Source organism: Podarcis gaigeae (genome assembly GCF_964106915.1).
Source record: "Podarcis gaigeae genome assembly, chromosome: 5".
Taxonomy (NCBI): domain Eukaryota; kingdom Metazoa; phylum Chordata; class Lepidosauria; order Squamata; family Lacertidae; genus Podarcis; species Podarcis gaigeae.
The window spans coordinates 26,125,014-26,143,465 of record NC_139681.1 but is presented as its reverse complement, the minus strand read 5'-3'; positions in this window follow the sequence as shown (position 1 = coordinate 26,143,465).

Below are 18,452 nucleotides of genomic sequence, written 5' to 3'. Positions count from 1 at the left end.
AAGGGATTGATGTGCGCCCCCCCCCCTTGGGGGAGATATGCAGGTTGATTTCTGAATGGAAATGTATGAAAAGGGTTTTGTGCGATTTACGCCTCTGCTACAATCTTGGCTTGCTGCTCCTTTTTAATAGAGCTTTGGTTTTATAGGGCAGGGATGAAGAGAGAAGGTAGATTAGCATCTACTTGTAAACCTCTGGGTGATTTGCTGAAGAATGGCAAGGATTTCTGACTCCTGATTGTTGCAGAAGAACAACAATAAAGTGATGCTCCCTCTGAAACTAGTCTGCTGAAATGAAGAAAGCCTGTGGTAATAAGTAGGTATAGATTTGTATATGGAAAGAAAGTGAGCTCAGCTCAGTTCTGCTCGGAACATAGAGAGAGCTGAGCTGGATCATTGGCAGACCTGGGGGGCTCAAATTTCAGCAAGTTTAATTATTATTATTATTATTATTATTATTATTATTATTATTATTATTATTATTATTATTATTTATACCCCGCCGATCTGGCTGGGCTTCTGGGTGGCTTCCAACAAAATATTAAAATACAGTAATGCATCAAACGTTAAAAGCTTCCCTAAACAGGGCTTCCTTCAGATATCTTCTAAAAGTCTGGTAGTTGTTGTTCTCCTTGACATCTGGGGGGAGGGTGTTCCACAGGGTGGGTGCCACTACTGAGAAGGCCCTCTGCCCGGTTCCCTGTAACTTGGCTTCTCGCAGTGAGGGAACCACCAGAAGGCCCTCAGGGCTGGACTTTGGTGTCCGGGTAGAATGATGCGGGTGGAGACCCTCCTTCAGATAGTGTTAAAAGCTAATGAAGCCAGGCTAAATTCCTGGTGAGGGTATAACCTGAGGGATGGACCATTAAGAAGAACAAAGCTTCAAGGGACTCTGTTGGAGATGGCAAATTGATGGGGCCAGTCCCTCCCTGAACAAATAAAGCCAAAAGTAAAACAGATTAGATTTAGAGTTGCTGTGATGTGAACTAGAGGTAGGAACAGTGCTTTTTTTGGGGGGGGACACAGGGGGATGCATTCCCCTAACCATTTTGTGAATCTAAGTTTGGTCTTATTGAGGGGCAGTATTTCAATAGGAGTAGGAAAATGAGAGTACCCCTAAACATTATATATATTTTTAGAAAAGAAGCATTGGGTAGGAGTTATGTGGCAGAGAAGCAAAGGCAACTGGCAGAGCATGAAGTTGAATCTCTGCTTGGATCCTAGGCTGTGATTATGTGGTGAACCCCTCCCTCCTAGTCTCAGGTAGGATATATGTGTAAATAAACTACAGTGGTGCCTCGCTAGACGAAAAGAATTCGTTCCGCGATTCTCTTCGTCTAGCAGTTTTTTCGTCTTGCGAAGCAAGCCCATTGACAGCTTAGCGGATTAGTGCTAGAGCTGTCAAGCGGCTTCCAGCAATCAGCTGTTAAGCGGCTTCCAGCGATCAGCTGATAAGCGGCTTATCAGCGGAACAGCTGATAAGCGGCTTAGCGGCTTAGGAAAAGGGCAAAAAAAGCAAAAAAAAAAACCCGTCGGGGGACGCAAGATTTTTTAGTCTTGTGAAGCAACCCAATAGGGAAATTCGTTTTGCGAAGCGCCTCCAAAACGGAAAACCCTTTCGTCTAGCGGGTTTTTCGTCTTGCGAGGCGTTCGTCTTGCGGGGCACCACTGTATATGGCATAAAGACACCACAGTCCCCACTGTGCCTCATTTTCCAAAAGGAAACACAGATGCTGGGTAAGCCACCAGGAACCCATGGAATCTCCGCTGAGAGACTGTGGATGGCATACAACAATATGGTTGAGAACCAAATACTGGGGACATACAATGGGAATGGGATGTCATTTTCAAGACCTACATGAAGTCTTCCTGAAAGCAGCTGGTTGGGCTCTTTTGAAAATAGGATGCTTCCTCCTGCTGCACCCTCATTGTGGTCCTACAAGACCCTTCATTTTATTTTTAATTACTTGGATGAAGGGTGAACATAAGAAACTACATTACATCAAGTCGGATAATTGATCCATCTTACTCAGTAATGTCTACCCTAAGTGGCTCTTTGGGGTTTTAGACAGGGTTGCACCCATTGAAGTTCCATTCGTGTAACCCCACTTGGCCCTCCTCTGCTCTCCCTGCACGCCCCCCCCCAGTCTGCTCTGGAGAGTCCCCCAACCCCCTGGAACAGTTTTTGAGGGTACATGGTGGAGGCTGCAGTGGAGAGGAGAGGGAAATTCCATTGTACAAGTGGAAATCTGATGCACAAGCAGAACATCAGCATTGGAATACTACCCAGGAGCCTTTTCCAGCCATACCTGTGTATTCCGGTGATTGAACTGGGACCTTTTACATGCAAAGGAGCCGTAATACACATTGTCTTCCACGATGTAATGGCCCTTCCCCAAAGCTAGGAAGCTGGGATAGAAGTGTAACATACAAATAAATTGGGAACCTGAAAACAATTTATCTAAGAAACATAAGAAGATGGAGGAAAAGCAATCTAACACTTTACAAAGCGGAGACAGGTTGGAGGATTGTTTGGTTGTAAATAGGAAATGGAGTTCTCTTATTGCTGCAGCATGCTGGACAGCAGCTTAGAAAGAGAAATAATGCCTGCAAAGGGGGGGGGGCAAGGGAATTCTCAAGCTGGAATGTGACAAGAGCAAAACAGCAGATGTTTCCCGCTGAGAATCTCTGTGGGGTGTCTTAGTTGGTGTACACCATCAGCTGTGCGGAAGCAGAAAGGCCAAGCAAAATGATGCAAAATTACCAAAATCCACAGTGTGAGATGGACACAGATCACAACAAAACATCTGAAGGAGAGCTTGTAAAATTCAGGGGGGAGACCACACGCTCAAATTATGCCATGGAATTTGCCAGAAGCTTTGAATCAGTGAAGATACCCTGTGTGTTCCTGTGACAGACAGACAGACAGAAACCACAAAATGTTAGCAGAACCACTTGGCTACAAGTTTCTCCTTTAAGGGGAGAAGCACACACGCTAATCTCACTTCCTAAAATGAGCGTTCCGTATTGTGCTTGTCTATTAAGAAATGTGTTGGAATCACAATCTTCCGCAGGAAGACAGTTGCATGTTGGTTTGTTGCTGTTTTCCCCGTGATACGGCCTTTGCATTGTAATACTGTGCTAAGCTCTGCTCCCGTTCTGGCTCAGCATATGAATTGCCATGGGACTCCGTGTATATTAAAATCTCCCTGGTTATGTTACTCTTCTGTCTCTGAGCCTAATCACAAACAGCAAGCTGAAGATATATTAATCTCTTGGTTCCATTTTTTATAGCTGAACCAGACATTCTGCAGCAGATAGGCTCTTCAGTCTCCAGAGGCCACTTGCAAAGTGATGGTGGGGGGAGGACATTATTTTGGAGGGGAGATGTGGTTGGCAGGGGAGAAGAAACTTAACCCTTCCTATCTCACTGCGTTCCCCCTAAAACTCCCCCTTCCCCTGCTTTTGCCCTGTAAAAAATGCAGAGAGAAACTTAGGGTGCTTTAAGATTGTCACTATTTTGGGGGTGGGGTGGGATTTAATCACATCCTGGGAAATGTAGGCTGCATGATTAAAGCTGATTTGGAGTGTCCCCCCCCAAAAAAATAATTGTCCTTTTTCCTATGAGGAAGGTGACCAGAAAATGCACTGGGACATGTATAAATGCATTGGAAAGTTGGTTGGGTGCAACATCGTCTCATCTCCTATCAAACAGATCGGTGTGAATGCTGATTCAGGAGCCAACATTGTCTAATCTCTCCACAGACCCATCAGGCTGAATGCTCACCTGAAACTGACCTTGTGAATCTTTAAACTTTCTTCCGAATCCTTACAAGTGTTTCACCTGAACTGGACCTTTCAAATACATGTTATTTGAAGTTCAGTGGCAATTCTAGAAACCCTAAAAGCATTTAATAGACTGGTTACAGAACAATGCACGAAACTGCCTTCACCTTCTTGTATCTGAAATCTGCTTGACATTTTCTATTCTCTCATGGAAACTTATTATACTATTATGCGCTTATACCTTTTAACCCGTTCATCTCTGCAAAAGGGTATCAAGGTTTTCTTTGTGGTCACTTTCCTCTCACTAAAACCTAGTTCATCCAACTTTAAAACAAGTGTTCTCTGTTTGCAAGCATCTTTGTATTCAGTCATGAAGCACAGGCTACACTGCAGTTTATAGGAGTATGTAAAATATTGGCTTTTTCCTGAGGAAGCAAGGGATCTCGGTTGTTATAATCCCTGTGCTCTGTCGAATTCTTTAAAACAGGGGCAGCAATTGTGCACATAACACTTTACTTGGCAACCACGTTACAATGAAAGCCCTGGTAACAATGCATCCATTAATAAATACATGGCTGCATGATGAAACCCTGCTTATAATAACTGTGATTTTTTAAAAGGGATGATATGTACTTCTACAGTAGAACATTTTCTGACTTTTCCTGAAGTGGATTTCTTTTCTCCAAGAAACTTTGAATGACAGCTCAGCTAGGGAGACTCTGGACATCTATGGTTTTCCCACTCCCCAAAATGAAAGCCATGTATTTGCTCTTTTGTGGATAAGCATTCAAAACAGGCTGAAGGTTTGTGAACACTACCATTGAACCTGTAGGGGGAAAGGGGAGTGGCTTAATAGCACAAGCTGCTGTATACTTAAGCTTGTTGTGTCTGTCTTGTGCAACAGTGAGCCAAATCTAGATTCATGTATACTGCTTTCTCTGCTTTAGAATAGGGAATGAGCAAGCTATTCAGCCAATTAGCATGTGATGAAAAAACAGTCTTACAGATTTGTATTGGTGGTTGCTTCTCCTCATGAATGGGGAACATGATGTGCAATTGTGGGTAATCTTCTTCTTCTTCTTCTTCTTCTTCTTCTTCTTCTTCTTCTATCACTCATAGCCAAGTAAGATTGTCTTCCATAAACACTGTTTTAACAATGAGTCAGTAAGTGACTCTGGAGGCCAATTCTGGATCCATGCATCCTTCCACAGTGGGGACATTGGTTTCTGGGCAGGAGTTGAGCACAGTGTGGATTTGCCAAACGTGCCTTCCTCTTAGCACGTTTCTCCCTTGCATCCTGAATTTGAGTGTCTTCAAAGCCCACGACACCTTTGGTAAAGGCTGTTCTCCGAATGGAGCACTCGCAGGCCAGGGGTAGGGTTCTCCAAGGATGGTGGGGTAGAGGCTCACCTAATGGAGTACTTTTCAAAAAATATTGGCCCACAGGACAATAAAAATGGCTATTTTAAGCCAGGGTATATATGGGAAGCATCTTGAAAGTGTGAACCTATCAACTTCAACCTGCAAATAAAAATATGGACTGGATTAACTACCTACAATTCATTGCTGAGTCCGAGCCTCAGATTCACATTGTTTTACCCCATAGATGCTTGCTAGAATTCCAAAGTTCACTACTGAGAAATAAACTTGAAAATGAAGAGACAGAAATTGACATGTAGTTGCTGAGTAAGAAGGTACATAAAAAGGAGTTCTAATCTAGTGCTTTTCTTTTCCTATGGTTTCTCTCTTCCATCTCTTTGCCCTGCAGTCTGAAGTTGTATAGTCCAGCAAGAGCTGATGATATAGGAGGGCTCTGGTCTGAAGCCACTTTATTGCCCAAATGTCTATGCTTCATGAGTTGTAGTCACTGATAGTTTTATTCAGAGTAGACCCATTGAAATTACTAACTTAATGAAATTACTAACTTGGGTCTGTTTAATTCAAATGATCCAATACAGAGTAAAACTTAGTCATGTACATCCCCAATGCCACCCTAGGGATGGAGGAGAGTTTTGTTTGGTCAAGTTATTTAAACAAACTGAGCTAATTCACAGCCCCCAAACAAAGTACATAGATCAGAGCAGTGCTTTTTTTCCTTAAAAAACCCCCAACGTTTAGGGGTACTCACATTTTCCTACTCATATTGAAATACTGCCCCTCACTGAGGCCAAACTTAGATTCACAAAATGTTTAGATGTATGCGTCCCCCTGTGTCCCCTCAGGAAAAAAGCACTGGATCAGAGCATATCTCAATATTTTGCAGCACTGTACCAAAATGCAGTTAAAATGTGTATTTTGGGACAAAATACATTTAGAAATGCATACATTGGGATAATATATCAAATAAGTATTTAGTGATATAGTATTTGTATATTGTAATCCGCATTTAAACATGGTTTGCATATTTTTTTTATTAAAGAAAAACCAAATTAATGCCAAAACCAAATGGAATGGACTTATGAAGAAGCACATGAGAAACTGAGATGGGTCAGAAATAGACCAATCCACTTATCCTTATTCCCTTCAATAAGGCACCATGGTTTTGATTTTGCCAAGAGTTTGGTCGCCTTAGCACATGTCATTGGCTCCCACCTCTGCTCAGATATTTCTCAGGTTCTGAAGTTAAGTGGCACAGGATAAACCTCCTGAAATTAAACATTTAGAGATAATTAAGAAATGGGTGATGTGAGAAGTGATGATGCCACTAGGTGATAGAGAATTCACATTCATCTGAGCTCATTAAGATCCATAATTGTACAAATTTACAAATTAAGTGCATTTGCATTAGGTTTGTATAAAGGTGGAGCTGGGCTTTCAGTGATAAAAAATATACTAACAGAGCTCCAGAACATGTCAGTGACACTTAAATACTGTCCGTTTATATATTTCTTTTTCTTTTTTTTAAGGTGAATTGGAAAAAAAAATGCACCCCACATTGGATTTGAATTTACATTGAGCGGAACCAATTACATCAAATCTTGCCCTCCAAAGTATTCCTTGTTTTCTCAATTCCTCCAGGGTTTCCGTGTTTCATTTGCAGAGTAAATTAAATCCATTGTTCCAAGATGAGCCACTTGTTAGGCTTTCCAGAGTAGCCTCTTGGGTGAAAGTTGGAAACAGTCACATTTAAATAAGTTGTTTGGTGATCATATTTGCATAGTAATCTAAATCATTTCCTTTCTTCTCCTTTCAGAATAAAATTCCCAGCCTTCCTACATTCTCTACAAGGTCATCAGAAGCCATAAAAAGAATTGCAATGATTTATATTAGAGGAACAACATTTTATTTATTTTAATAGTTACTTCATGCAATAGCATTTGCAGCCAAATTCCATAACTTAATTAGAATCTATGGGCAAAATCTTGGGTCCATTCCCATGGATTTGGGCTTCTGGGGGTATATAACAGACTCCATTATGGGTCTTGAAAACATCTCCCACACTGGACCACCATACGTAAGTATTGCATTATGATAGGAAGGAGGAGGATATGTGGGTGATGTGCATATTTAATGAGTAAAATTCTTCCTATTTAATTGCAGTGATGAAAAAGAGCCCTGGCAGCAGGTACCTAACCACAAGCTACCACTTTAAATTTCACACAATACCTCAAGCATGCTCTTGGTAATGGTGGAAGGTTTAAAATGGTGGCTTCATTCTGGCCAACTGCCATGGGCCCCTCGGCTTTGTCATGGGCCCCTCGGTTTGGCAGCCCCAAGACAATGAGCATGAGGATGAGGAGGAAGGAAATGGAGCAAAGGGGAAAGTTAAAGGCTGTACCCAGGGATGGGGGTGTGGAGGTTCTCCACTTTTGACTCCCAAGTGCCAGAGAATGGGAAGTCCATCTGCTGGCTCTCTCTGCCACACCTCCTTAAGAGCACAGAGCCTCCTTGAGAGGGAGGGAGGACCTTGACCAGCTCGTGGGGACAGGTGCACAGGAGGCAGTGTGAGCAGAACCAAAGTCAGAAAGCAGGACACAGTAATTGAGAACCAGGGCCTGTCTCCATAGATGTGTTCAGACGCATCCACCCAGATGAACCATGGGTGGCATTCCCCCAAAATGAGGTAGTCTCATGAGTGCGCTTGCCACACCTCGACTTCAAAAGCTGGGTGAAAGAGGCACACAAACTGTTGGGACACCTTTGTTGCTTTCATTCGGTTCTGAATCTCTTCCCTTGCTCGTATACTTTGTAGTGTTACTAGCCCAAATAAAGAACTCTTTCTTGCACGTAAAAGCCTCTGTCCATGGTGGACTTGGGGTCTCAGATTTCAGCGGTGCCCTGCGTGACATGAAAATTCAGTGCCCTCCACCCCTCACGATCCATTCTAAATCAAAGTTGCAACATCCCTTGAGGCTCCACACCCAGTGCAACCCAACCAGTCATGCTCCCCTAAATCTGCCTGCCTCTCTCATTGTTTTGGACAGAAGCTGGACATGAGTTGGCATGGCAGGAGTGGAGCAGGGCATCTGGAAGCAGCTGGTGTAAGATGCTGGGAAATTGTAGTTAGTGTGGTGGGGCAGAGTCACAGAGTTGCCTTCCTGACACTGGTACCACCGCTGGCAATAGCTTACTTGAAGGGGAAGAGTGTGGTGAGGTGAGGCAGCAGCGAGGCTGGGGCTGGATGGACATGCGGACAAGAGCATTGGAACAGCTCCATTGGTACGTCTTGACAGCCTCCACCTCACTGTCACTGTGTTTCAGCCTTATGATTTCAGGAGGGTGACTCTGAGGCTCTGCTCCATGACATCAGACGCTACTGTTGCCAGCTACTGACCCTTGGGCTTTGGGCTGAAATATAGTGACTTTATCCACTATACAGGAGGGAAAAGGAGCTAGAGGAGAGTATACATGAAGGAACGTCTCCACCCCCATTGTTCAGCCCAGACACTGAGGTCCAGCTCTGAGGGCCTTCTGGTGGTTCCCTCCCTGTGAGAAGTGAGGTTACAGGGAACCAGGCAGAGGGCCTTCTCTGTAGTGGCGCCCGCCCTGTGGAACACCCTCCCATCAGATGTCAAGGAAATAAACAACTATCTGACTTTTAGAAGATATCTGGGGGCAGCTCTGTTTAGGGAAGGTTTTAATGACTGATGTTTTAATGTATTTTTAATATTTTGTTGGAAGCTGCCCAGAGTGGCTGGGGAAACCCAGGCAGATGGGCGGGGTATAAATTATTATTATCATCATTAATCCCAGCAGAAAAATAGTCAGAGTGGAAAGGTTCAAGTCATTCTTCCCAGCATTAGGGTTTTCCTAGGCAGATTGCAGCTTCTGAAGCTCCATTTTGTTTTGTTTTCACGCGGAGATGGAGCGTCTGAGATTGTTTCAGCCCAAATCTTCCTGACACGGAGGATTTGCTTTTCCCCTGATATAAAATATTCCTAGATTAAGCATTCCGTTGGAGTCGAATTACTAACATACTATTCATCACACATCAAAAAAAGAGAGAAAAGTGAGGCTTATATTTTAAAATGACATGGTTCTGATGTATTCTTTCTTCAGTCAACCAAAACGAAATTTAAACACAATCTTGCCTGTATTTCTTATGCAATCAACCAAGACCAAATTTAAATCTCTCTCTCTCTCTCTCTCTCTCTCTCTCTCTCGGATCCAGTCTCTTTTTCAATGAAGAGGTTCTACTCAGCCGGTCAATTCTTATCACTGGCAAAAGCACTTACCATTTCATTCTTTACGGAAAGTGTTATTTAATTTCAGAGCTTTATATCCTTTTGTAGGAGGAAGCGGTGGCGCTAGACTGGTTTTGTCCTGCTGTAAATATCCATGCATCATGGTTGGATTAACTTACATTATTAATTTCATCTCTTTCTCTGCTTCTCCTGCCTGGTGCCCTTTTTCAGATTCATGCTAAATAAAATCAATATCTTATTTTTTTTGTGAAAGATCACACAGTGTAAATCCATACACACCGGGCTGCTTCAAGAACAAGAATTTAATTTCATCAGGAGGTAAATTCCACACTTAATTTGCTCAAATATTTTTTATATATATAAATATCATGGGGAATGCTCCATTGTTCATATAAAGATTAATGAGTAAGAGCAAGCTGTTCAGCAAATAAAAAGCCTTTTATGCTTTCTCTTCCTACCTTTTTGGAAGGTTTAGTCTTGCAAAACCATGCAGAAGCAGCATTTCCACTGTAGTGGGCAGCACTTTTGCTGCAGCAGTAGATGGAAGACGTTTCTTATTAGAGAATATTTGGGGAAGGGCTGCAGCTCAGGGGCAGATCATCTGCTTTCCATTCAGAAGGCCCTAGCTTTAGTCCTTGGCATCTCCAGTAAGGCTGGGAGAGACATCTTGCCTCTGAAACACTCAGCAGCCAGCCAGCACTGGTAATAGTTAGCTAGATGAACTGGTGGTCTGACTCAGTAGAAGGTAGCTACAAATATGTTCCTGTGTACTTATTACAGCTGTGCACAGCCTGCTAATAGGTCTTAGGCCCCCAACCTGGTGCTTCAGATCAGGCCAACTCAACCCATGCTGACCTGGAGACCACCACCTAAGATCTAGCCCTGAATGAACTCAGGAGCAGGCCTTGTTGGGTTTGCAGCCAAATCACAAATGCATGCTTTGCTAGACAAGCACAGGGCTAGTACACAGAGAGTACTTCCTAGAGAGGACACTCTGTGAGCTCACTTCCCCTGCCACCTCCAGGTGGGAATTCTGTGACAAAGGAGATAATCTTTTATATTTCCTCCTGCCTCTGAGGAGATTCTCTTTCCACCATACTTCCAAACTTAGCAGGCATGTGTCTGAGAGAGCTTGAGACACACATAGCCTATTTTGAAGCCAGCTTTTGTATTTTTGCACCTGAGAAGTTTTCTTGCCTGTATTGTATTTGCTGCCTGCATTGAAATATAAGTAAACCTTTTTTGTTTATCTTACTACAAGAGGTTGGTTCATTCTCTGCAATAGGGATGAAGAGGAGGTCAGCAGACAGCAAATGGAAGATACAAAGTGTAATTGCCTAATTTCTAAGTTTTAATTATCTGCAAAAAAGTATGTTTTTTATTGTGCTAAAAAGCTTCACGGCCCACTTGCTTTTTATATTTGCCCCATACATGTGGGGTAGGATGTTTAAATTTTAATCCTCAATCCATCTCCCACATAAACAATACGAATATGACAGCCATTAGAAATGTGGTTTAGCTCTTAGTCTCTAAAATATTATCTAGGGTTTGCATCTGAGGCCTTAGTCTTTGTAATGCTAGGCTTGTTCCCCGAGTTTTATTGCAGCAGCGCAAAATTTGGCCACCCTTAACATGATCTCTGTATCCTTATCCTCTATCAGGGATTTTAAGCATTGAGGTTCAGATCCACCTGGAACTTTCTGTATAACAGGGGTGATAAAGACCGAGCATATATCATAAAACCGACATCATAGCAAGACATGAGAGATGGTTTCCACCTCTATCAGGCTGCTGGGGCAGACTCGCTCCGCATATGGTTTACCCACATATCTGCCCTGCAATAAGGCAGATGGCAGCACGTTGAATCTAGTGAGGGTGAACAACCGTCTATATTTAGATATTTGTAATTTTGACAGATACATTGCTGGGGTAAAACCTCTTCCATTATTTTTGATTGCTGGATGCTTATTCATCTCACTCACATGACACTGAAATTCTACATCCCAGATTCGTCGACAAATTGTTGCTCTGGCTTTCTCATAACCTACGGCTATCAGTGCCTGTGGCGAAAATCCCAAGCCTTTCAGCTTTTTGTATAATGTAGTTTTCCATTTTGATTGATAAGGATCCAGTAGGGTTAAGGGTGCCAACCCAATAGGAAAGAAGATGAGTTTTATCCAGCAATGGATCTTCAGGATCCATATCCAAGCGCTAACAGGGATTTGGCTGACCTCCAAGCGGACAGCTATATTAGACACGCAAGACAGGATCCCTAGAAGGGAAAGATAAAATTTGGTTTGAAAGGTTTCTAAGGGATCAAGCTTTTGAGAGCTGGGAACCATAAGTCAGTTGTGATAGTACCTTTGCAGCAAAGACCCGGGAGGCTGACGGAATATATTTGTCGCCTTGTCCATAAAAAAAAAAAAACCCTTATGATAGCTTTAGAGGATCTTTGGGCGTTGGCAATAGTGTTTTTAACCTGACCATTCTATGAACCCTTTTCCTGAAAGGTTATGCCCAGATATTTAAAGGATGATACCTGTTCAATGAGTCGATTGTCAATTACCCATTTGTGTCTTGATCTTTTTTGGGAAAACTTTACAAACTTTCCCTTTCCCCATCTCCTTCCTTCTGCACTTAGAGCATCTATAACCTGCCTTTTCGCAAAAAAAGCCAAAACAACAACAACAACAATTCTCTGAGCAGCTTACAAAAATCAGTACTGAGATGGTCCCTGTCCTCAGGTTCACAATTTAAAAAGAAATGACACACAAGGAAAAAAGAATGTAGGGGAAGGGAAGGAGGGGAAGCAAGTCCAACCACAACTTCTCAATACAGTTATTTCTCTGCATGGATATTTACAAAGCAAGGACTGGCACATGAGAAAATGTGATTGGATGTGGAAAATGGGCACATATTCCAGGGCAATGGAAATCGGTAGCTGGATGCAGGTACTACTGAGAAATAGCTGGCTCACAGAAGAGATATCCAGATATGGAACGTGAAGGTCTATGAAGCTAAAAGCTCAAGTTTCATGTTGCCAACTTGAAAAGCCAAAGAAATCAATCACCACTGTTCAAAGCTGCTGCGGGAATGACATTTTGGGCTAGGACAAAAGAGAAGGCCACCTTCAGACTATTTCAAAGGGGTGTGTGTGTGTGAGAGAGAAGTATTATCTACATTTTATTCTGCAGCCATAGAGGTAGGCATGAGAAGAATTATGAGGCCCCATTTTGGTCAAGAAAATGTCACAGGCGCAAGGACTTGAGGAATTCACACACTACGCTGCCATTAATACCTGAGAAAAGGACTTATTCATCATAGTTTAATGCATTACATGCAGAACACCCCAGTCCAATTCCTAACATCTCCAGGTAGGGAGGAGAAGGATTCCCTATCAGATGTTTGCTCTGCATGATTTCAGTAAGAGTAGACTATTTGGGGGGGGGGGGGTCCAACACTAAATGAACCAGTATAAGGGACCCCCCTGTGGGGGCTTTGCATGACTTGTTGGAGGGCCCACAACTCATCTCAAGTTAAGCATTACTAAGTCCTGTTGAAATCAGGGAAACAAGTTATTCACCACAAAGAACTCCTTCTGCAATCAGGCAAGCCCTGATGTTGGGATGCTGTCACGTGATTTCAAAAATCACCATATGATCCTCTTTGTAAGTGCAGACATTGGTTGACAGTAATGATTAAGACCAGCCAGCTGCAGGCAATGTTCACTAATAGGGATTCAGGGTAGGAAACGGTTGTGACAACTTGAGATTCAAGTGCTATAAAAAGACAAGGATTATGAAGGCAAATGTCTTGAATAGAAAACTATTTGCAAAAAAATGTTGGTGTCCCCAATGCTGCTAAGAAAAAAAGAAAATCCCAAGATGGATATCTCAGGCCATCTTAATCTTCCCTACTTCGGGTAAAAAATAATAAACATTCTCCAAAGACTTTGAACAGATGGAGAATAAAAACAATTCCTCAGGTGGATGCCTGTTGAGACTTTATGGCATCCAGGAACCTTTTCTTTTATTTTCAGCTTATTTGATCTACGTAGGCAGACCACCTGCCGCATATTTCAAGAAACTGTCCACTTCCTAAAATATATACCTGATGTTTGTTGTTCCGGATAAGTGTCAGTACTCACTTCACATGCCCCTTACTCTAAAAACTCAGTGGCCATGTGTTACATGGTTTTGTGTTTTTTTAAAAAATAAAAATAATATTGTCTTTTAAACTAAATTTTAATAGTGCATTTTGTCAGCAGCAACATACTTGTGTTCAGCTCTGAACTGGAGAAGTTGTACCCCTTGCTTAAAACACATCTTTCTGCCCTGGGAATAATTCCAAGTGCTTTGTGGAAGCCAAATGAAGGAAGGTCTCAGTGGACACTTTTATATGTACTCTTGGGCACTCAAGTCCCTTTATATCTTCACAGGGTTGGCCCTAGCATTAGGTAACATGAGGGGAGCTCTTTAATTGGCAGGTGCTAGGATGGTGGTAGCCTCCCAGTCTCTCTCTCTCTCTCTCTCTCTCTCTCTCTCTCTCTCTCTCACACACACACACACACACACACATTCTGCTTGAGGTCCATGGCTGCATTCATCCTCCTGCACTGGCGTCCTTGCCGCAGTTAAATCTGCTTGGCCGAGTGCCTGTTTTGCTTAGCTTTTCTCCCCACACCTCATAGACAGTGTTATCGGAAAATGACCCTGAGAAGAAGAAGAAGAAGAAGAAGAAGAAGAAGAAGAAGAAGAAGAAGAAGAAGCTATACCCCGCCCACCTGGCTCGGTCTCCCCAGCCACTCTGGGCAGCTCCCAACAGAGTACTAAAAACACAATAAAAGATCAAACATTAAAAACTTCCCTAAACAGAGCTGCCTTCAGATGTCTTCTAAAAGTCAGATAGTTTATTTCCTTGACATCTGATGGGAGGGCGTTCCACAGGGCAGGCACTACTACCGAGAAGGCCTCTGCCTGGTTCTCTGTAACCTCACTTCTCGCAGGGAGGGAACCGCCAGAAGGCCCTCAGAGCTGGACCTCAGTGTCTGGGCTGGATGATGGGGGTGGAGATATTCCTTTGGGTATACTGGCCCGAGGCCATTTAGGGCTTTAAAGGTCAGCACCAACCCTTTGAACTGTACTCGGAAACATACTGGGAGCCAATGTAGGTCTTTCAGGATGGTGTTATGTGGTTCCCCCATCATGTTTCATGTAGCAAAAGTGAGCAGTCTTTCTTGGCTCTGTCAGAAGTTGCAAGGGAATGATCTGGGACCTTCTGAAAGCCTGATCCCATGTGCTTCCTGTGCACCCTATAGATAAGGATAGGTTGAAAGCAGATTCAGCTGAACCGAACCAGAAGGATGGTTTTCACATACATCTCCAGCATAAGATGACTACACAAAGTCACCTTGTGATGAAGACCTGATTATGTAAATTCTGCTTTAATCCAAAAAAAAGAGGAAAGTGTAAGATATAATGGAAGGTTTCCCTCCCTCTTGCTTTCATCACCCACTTCCTTCAAGTGAGAATAATTAATCGTTAGAACAATTTGCCATGGAAATATGGCAAATTCCCCAGCAGCCTTTCCGCGAAGATTGGATCTTCCTTTGCAGTTTTAGGGCATGCTGAGAGGGAGGGCAAAAATAACATTATGACCTCTATTATGCAAAGAAAAGTTGATACTGCTGGTAACTTTGGTCCCTAGAAATCAATGGTTTTATTAAGAAGGCAAGAAGAAACGTTAAGTAGGATGTAATTTAGTTGCCTGGAGAAGAGAGAGATGGCCTAACACAACAGTCCCGATGTAGGCTGGGTCACAATAATGGAGGCAATATTTAAATAGAAAGGAGACTGATTGAAATTGGATTTTTTTTTATGCAGCTCATGCTTAACATCCAGAGCTCTTGGCTTCGAGGCATTATGAAGGCACACAAACTTGGCAGAGATTTGCAGAAGGATAAGGGATTTATCAGACTAAGAACAAAGAACAGGCTGCTTTTTGTGCTAATCAGATGGCATTCTTATTTAAATGGGGTTCTTATCCTTTATTAAAATCTGTGCTGAACTATTAGCCTTGATATTATCTCGTGGCAACCAGGGCCTCATGGAAAGTTCCTCCAAAGTTGATTTCAAACTTCCCTTTTGCTCCCCCTTGGTTTTGGATGAAGTCCATAACCTCAGGGAGTAACTGTATGCTGATTTATGTGTGTCTCATTTTGATTTCATGCTATTATTGGGCCATTTCCATAATTCTGTTGAAATCAGACACTGCTCATTTAAAGTTACCTACATCAGAACAGCAACCTCCCCACTTCATCTAACTTTATAGGGAGATCATTTAAAGGAGATTGCATTTATGGGGAAATGCAATCTTTTTCTGCTGTGTTGACTGGGGCAGAGCAGATGCTGAACAAGTCTGATTAGTTCCTCTGTTTAAAATAAGATCTTCTGTCGGAAGGGTGCTGGATTAAACTGTTACACCAACCCTCTAATTTAGGGATGGGGGCAGAGTTTTGCTCCAGCTGGAATCCAAAGTCCCAAGTGAGGCAGAAGAATGCACACTCAATGAGCAGTTTGAAGGGTGAATTTCACAGTGTGCTCTAGAAATAGGCAGGCCTTGCACAGCTTGGTTTAGTAGGCTAACAATGTGCCTATGACATCGCAAAGGGGTGACACGGGGTGGTGGTAGATGCAACTGCAAAGGCCTTGGGACACATACAATTCAAATTTCCACAATCCACTCAGGTGTTTTGACCAAGCGGGGGGGGGGGGGGGAATCTATTTGAAATTCTGCCCAAATCACAAGTCAGGAGACTGCTGTTCAGCTCCGGGCTTCCCATAGGCATCTGGTTGGGCAAAGTGAGAACAGAATGCTGGACTCAAGAGACCTTTGGTCTGATCCAATATGGCTCTTTTTATATAACGCTGCCACCACTCTGTCTGCCACTACCACTAGTGGCCATTGTCTCTGCCCACCCTAAATACCCAGTTCCCATGTGGTTTTTTTAAAGTGAAAATTCAGGTTCTTAAAAATCAAATTGTCCTTCATCAATTGACAATCCCAGGTTGGGTCATATCACGAAAACAAAACAGTGACATTAAATTCAAAGAGCGGGCAGGCTTTCCCCTTTCACATCTTGTTTGTGTCTTTGCAACTATGTAATCTCAACCTACCAGAAAACTTTCACATTTTCTGTGAAAGCCAGTGCTGAGGTATGGAAAGGGAGAGATTTCTCTATCTAAGCTTCACTTGATGCTCACACTGAAAGGGTTCTATGCCCACATTTAGGCTCACATCAGATGAACTTATAAGGTTCATGAGTGGAGGGTGGGTAGAGAGAGGGAAGCCTTGAAATGAGCCAGTCTGATAGTCCTGCTGGTGCATTTGAACCATACCAGCTTCCCTGCCAATGTTGCCTCTTCCCCTCTACCTCCCTTTAAGCAACAGAGATGCAACTGGCTAGGGGCCACAACACACCACCTGCAATTGGAGTTGCTCTCCTGAGGATCATAGTGACCAGGGAAAAGTACACAAAGACAGAAAACCTTGTTCCATGTTTGTCAAGGCTTTAAATACTACTACTACTACTACTACTACTACTACTACTACTACTACTAATAATAATACTGTGGTACCTTGGTTCTCAAACATAATCCATTCTGGAAGTCCATTCCAAAACCAAGGCACACTTTCCCATAGGAAGTAGTGCAAAACGGATTAATCTATTTCAAACTTTAAAATAAAAGCTTAAAACAGCAATTTAACATGAATTTTACTATCTAACGAGACCATTGATCCATAAAATGAAAGCAATAATCAATGTTCTGTAAAGGTAAAGGGACCCCTGACCATTAGGTCCAGTCATGGCTGACTCTGGGGTTGCGGCGCTCATCTCGCTTTATTGGCCAAGGGAGCCGGCATACAGCTTCTGGGTCATGTGGCCAGCATGACTAAGCTGCTTCTGGCGAACCAGAGCAGCGCACGGAAATGCTGTTTACCTTCCCACCGGAGTGGTACCTATTTATCTACTTGCACTTTGACATGCTTTCGAACTGCTAGGTTGGGAGGAGTAGAGACCAAGCAACGGGAGCTCACCCCGCTGCAGATATTCGAACCGCCAACCTTCTGATCGGCAAGTCCTAGGCTCTGTGGTTAAATAAATAAGACAGTATTGTAGATGATAAAAATACAATTTATTTATTTTTTCTTACCTGCACTGATGATAGTCCTTGTTTGGATGGGGGGCTTTTATCCATTTTCACAGTCACACAATCAATCAATCAATCAATCAATCAATCAATAGCTGAACTGTCACAAAAACAAACTAACCGACAAAGCCTCAAAAACAAAAATGCAAAATAAATAGCAAAAACAAAAGCACCAAACTTAATCCATTCCAGAAGTCCGTTTGACTTCCAAAATGTTCGGAAGCCAAGGCACAGGTTCTGATTGGTGCAGGTGCCCTGGAAACAATAGCTGACCACAGCAGCAGACGTTTGGCTTCTGAAAAAAAACAGTTGAAAAACGGGAACACTTACTTCCAGGTTTTCAGCGTTTGGGAACCAAGGTACCACAGTACAGTGGTGCCTCGCAAGACGAAATTAATTCGTTCCGCAAGTTTTTTCGTCTTGCGAGTTTTTCGTCTTGCGAAGCACGGTTTCCCATAGGAATGCATTGAAAATCAATCAATGCGTTCCTATGGAAACCGCCTTCAGACCAGGTCTGGGGACAGTCTTTGCTCCCCCCCCTTCCCGGGACAGCGGAGACTTCTCCGCTGTCCTGGGGCGATTTTAAAATGCTGGCGGGCGGCAGCGAAGCCTTCGCTGCCGCCCGCCAGCATTTTAAAAACCCCGGGACAGCGGAGGACGTCTCCGCTGTCCGGGGCGATCTTAAAATGCTGGCGGGCGGCAGCGCTGCCGCCCGCCAGCATTTTAAAATCCCCCGGGAAGGCAGGCAGGGGGGACAAAGACTTTTGCCCCCCGCCCGCCTTCAGAAGAGGTCCAGAGGGCTCTCCAAGCTGCG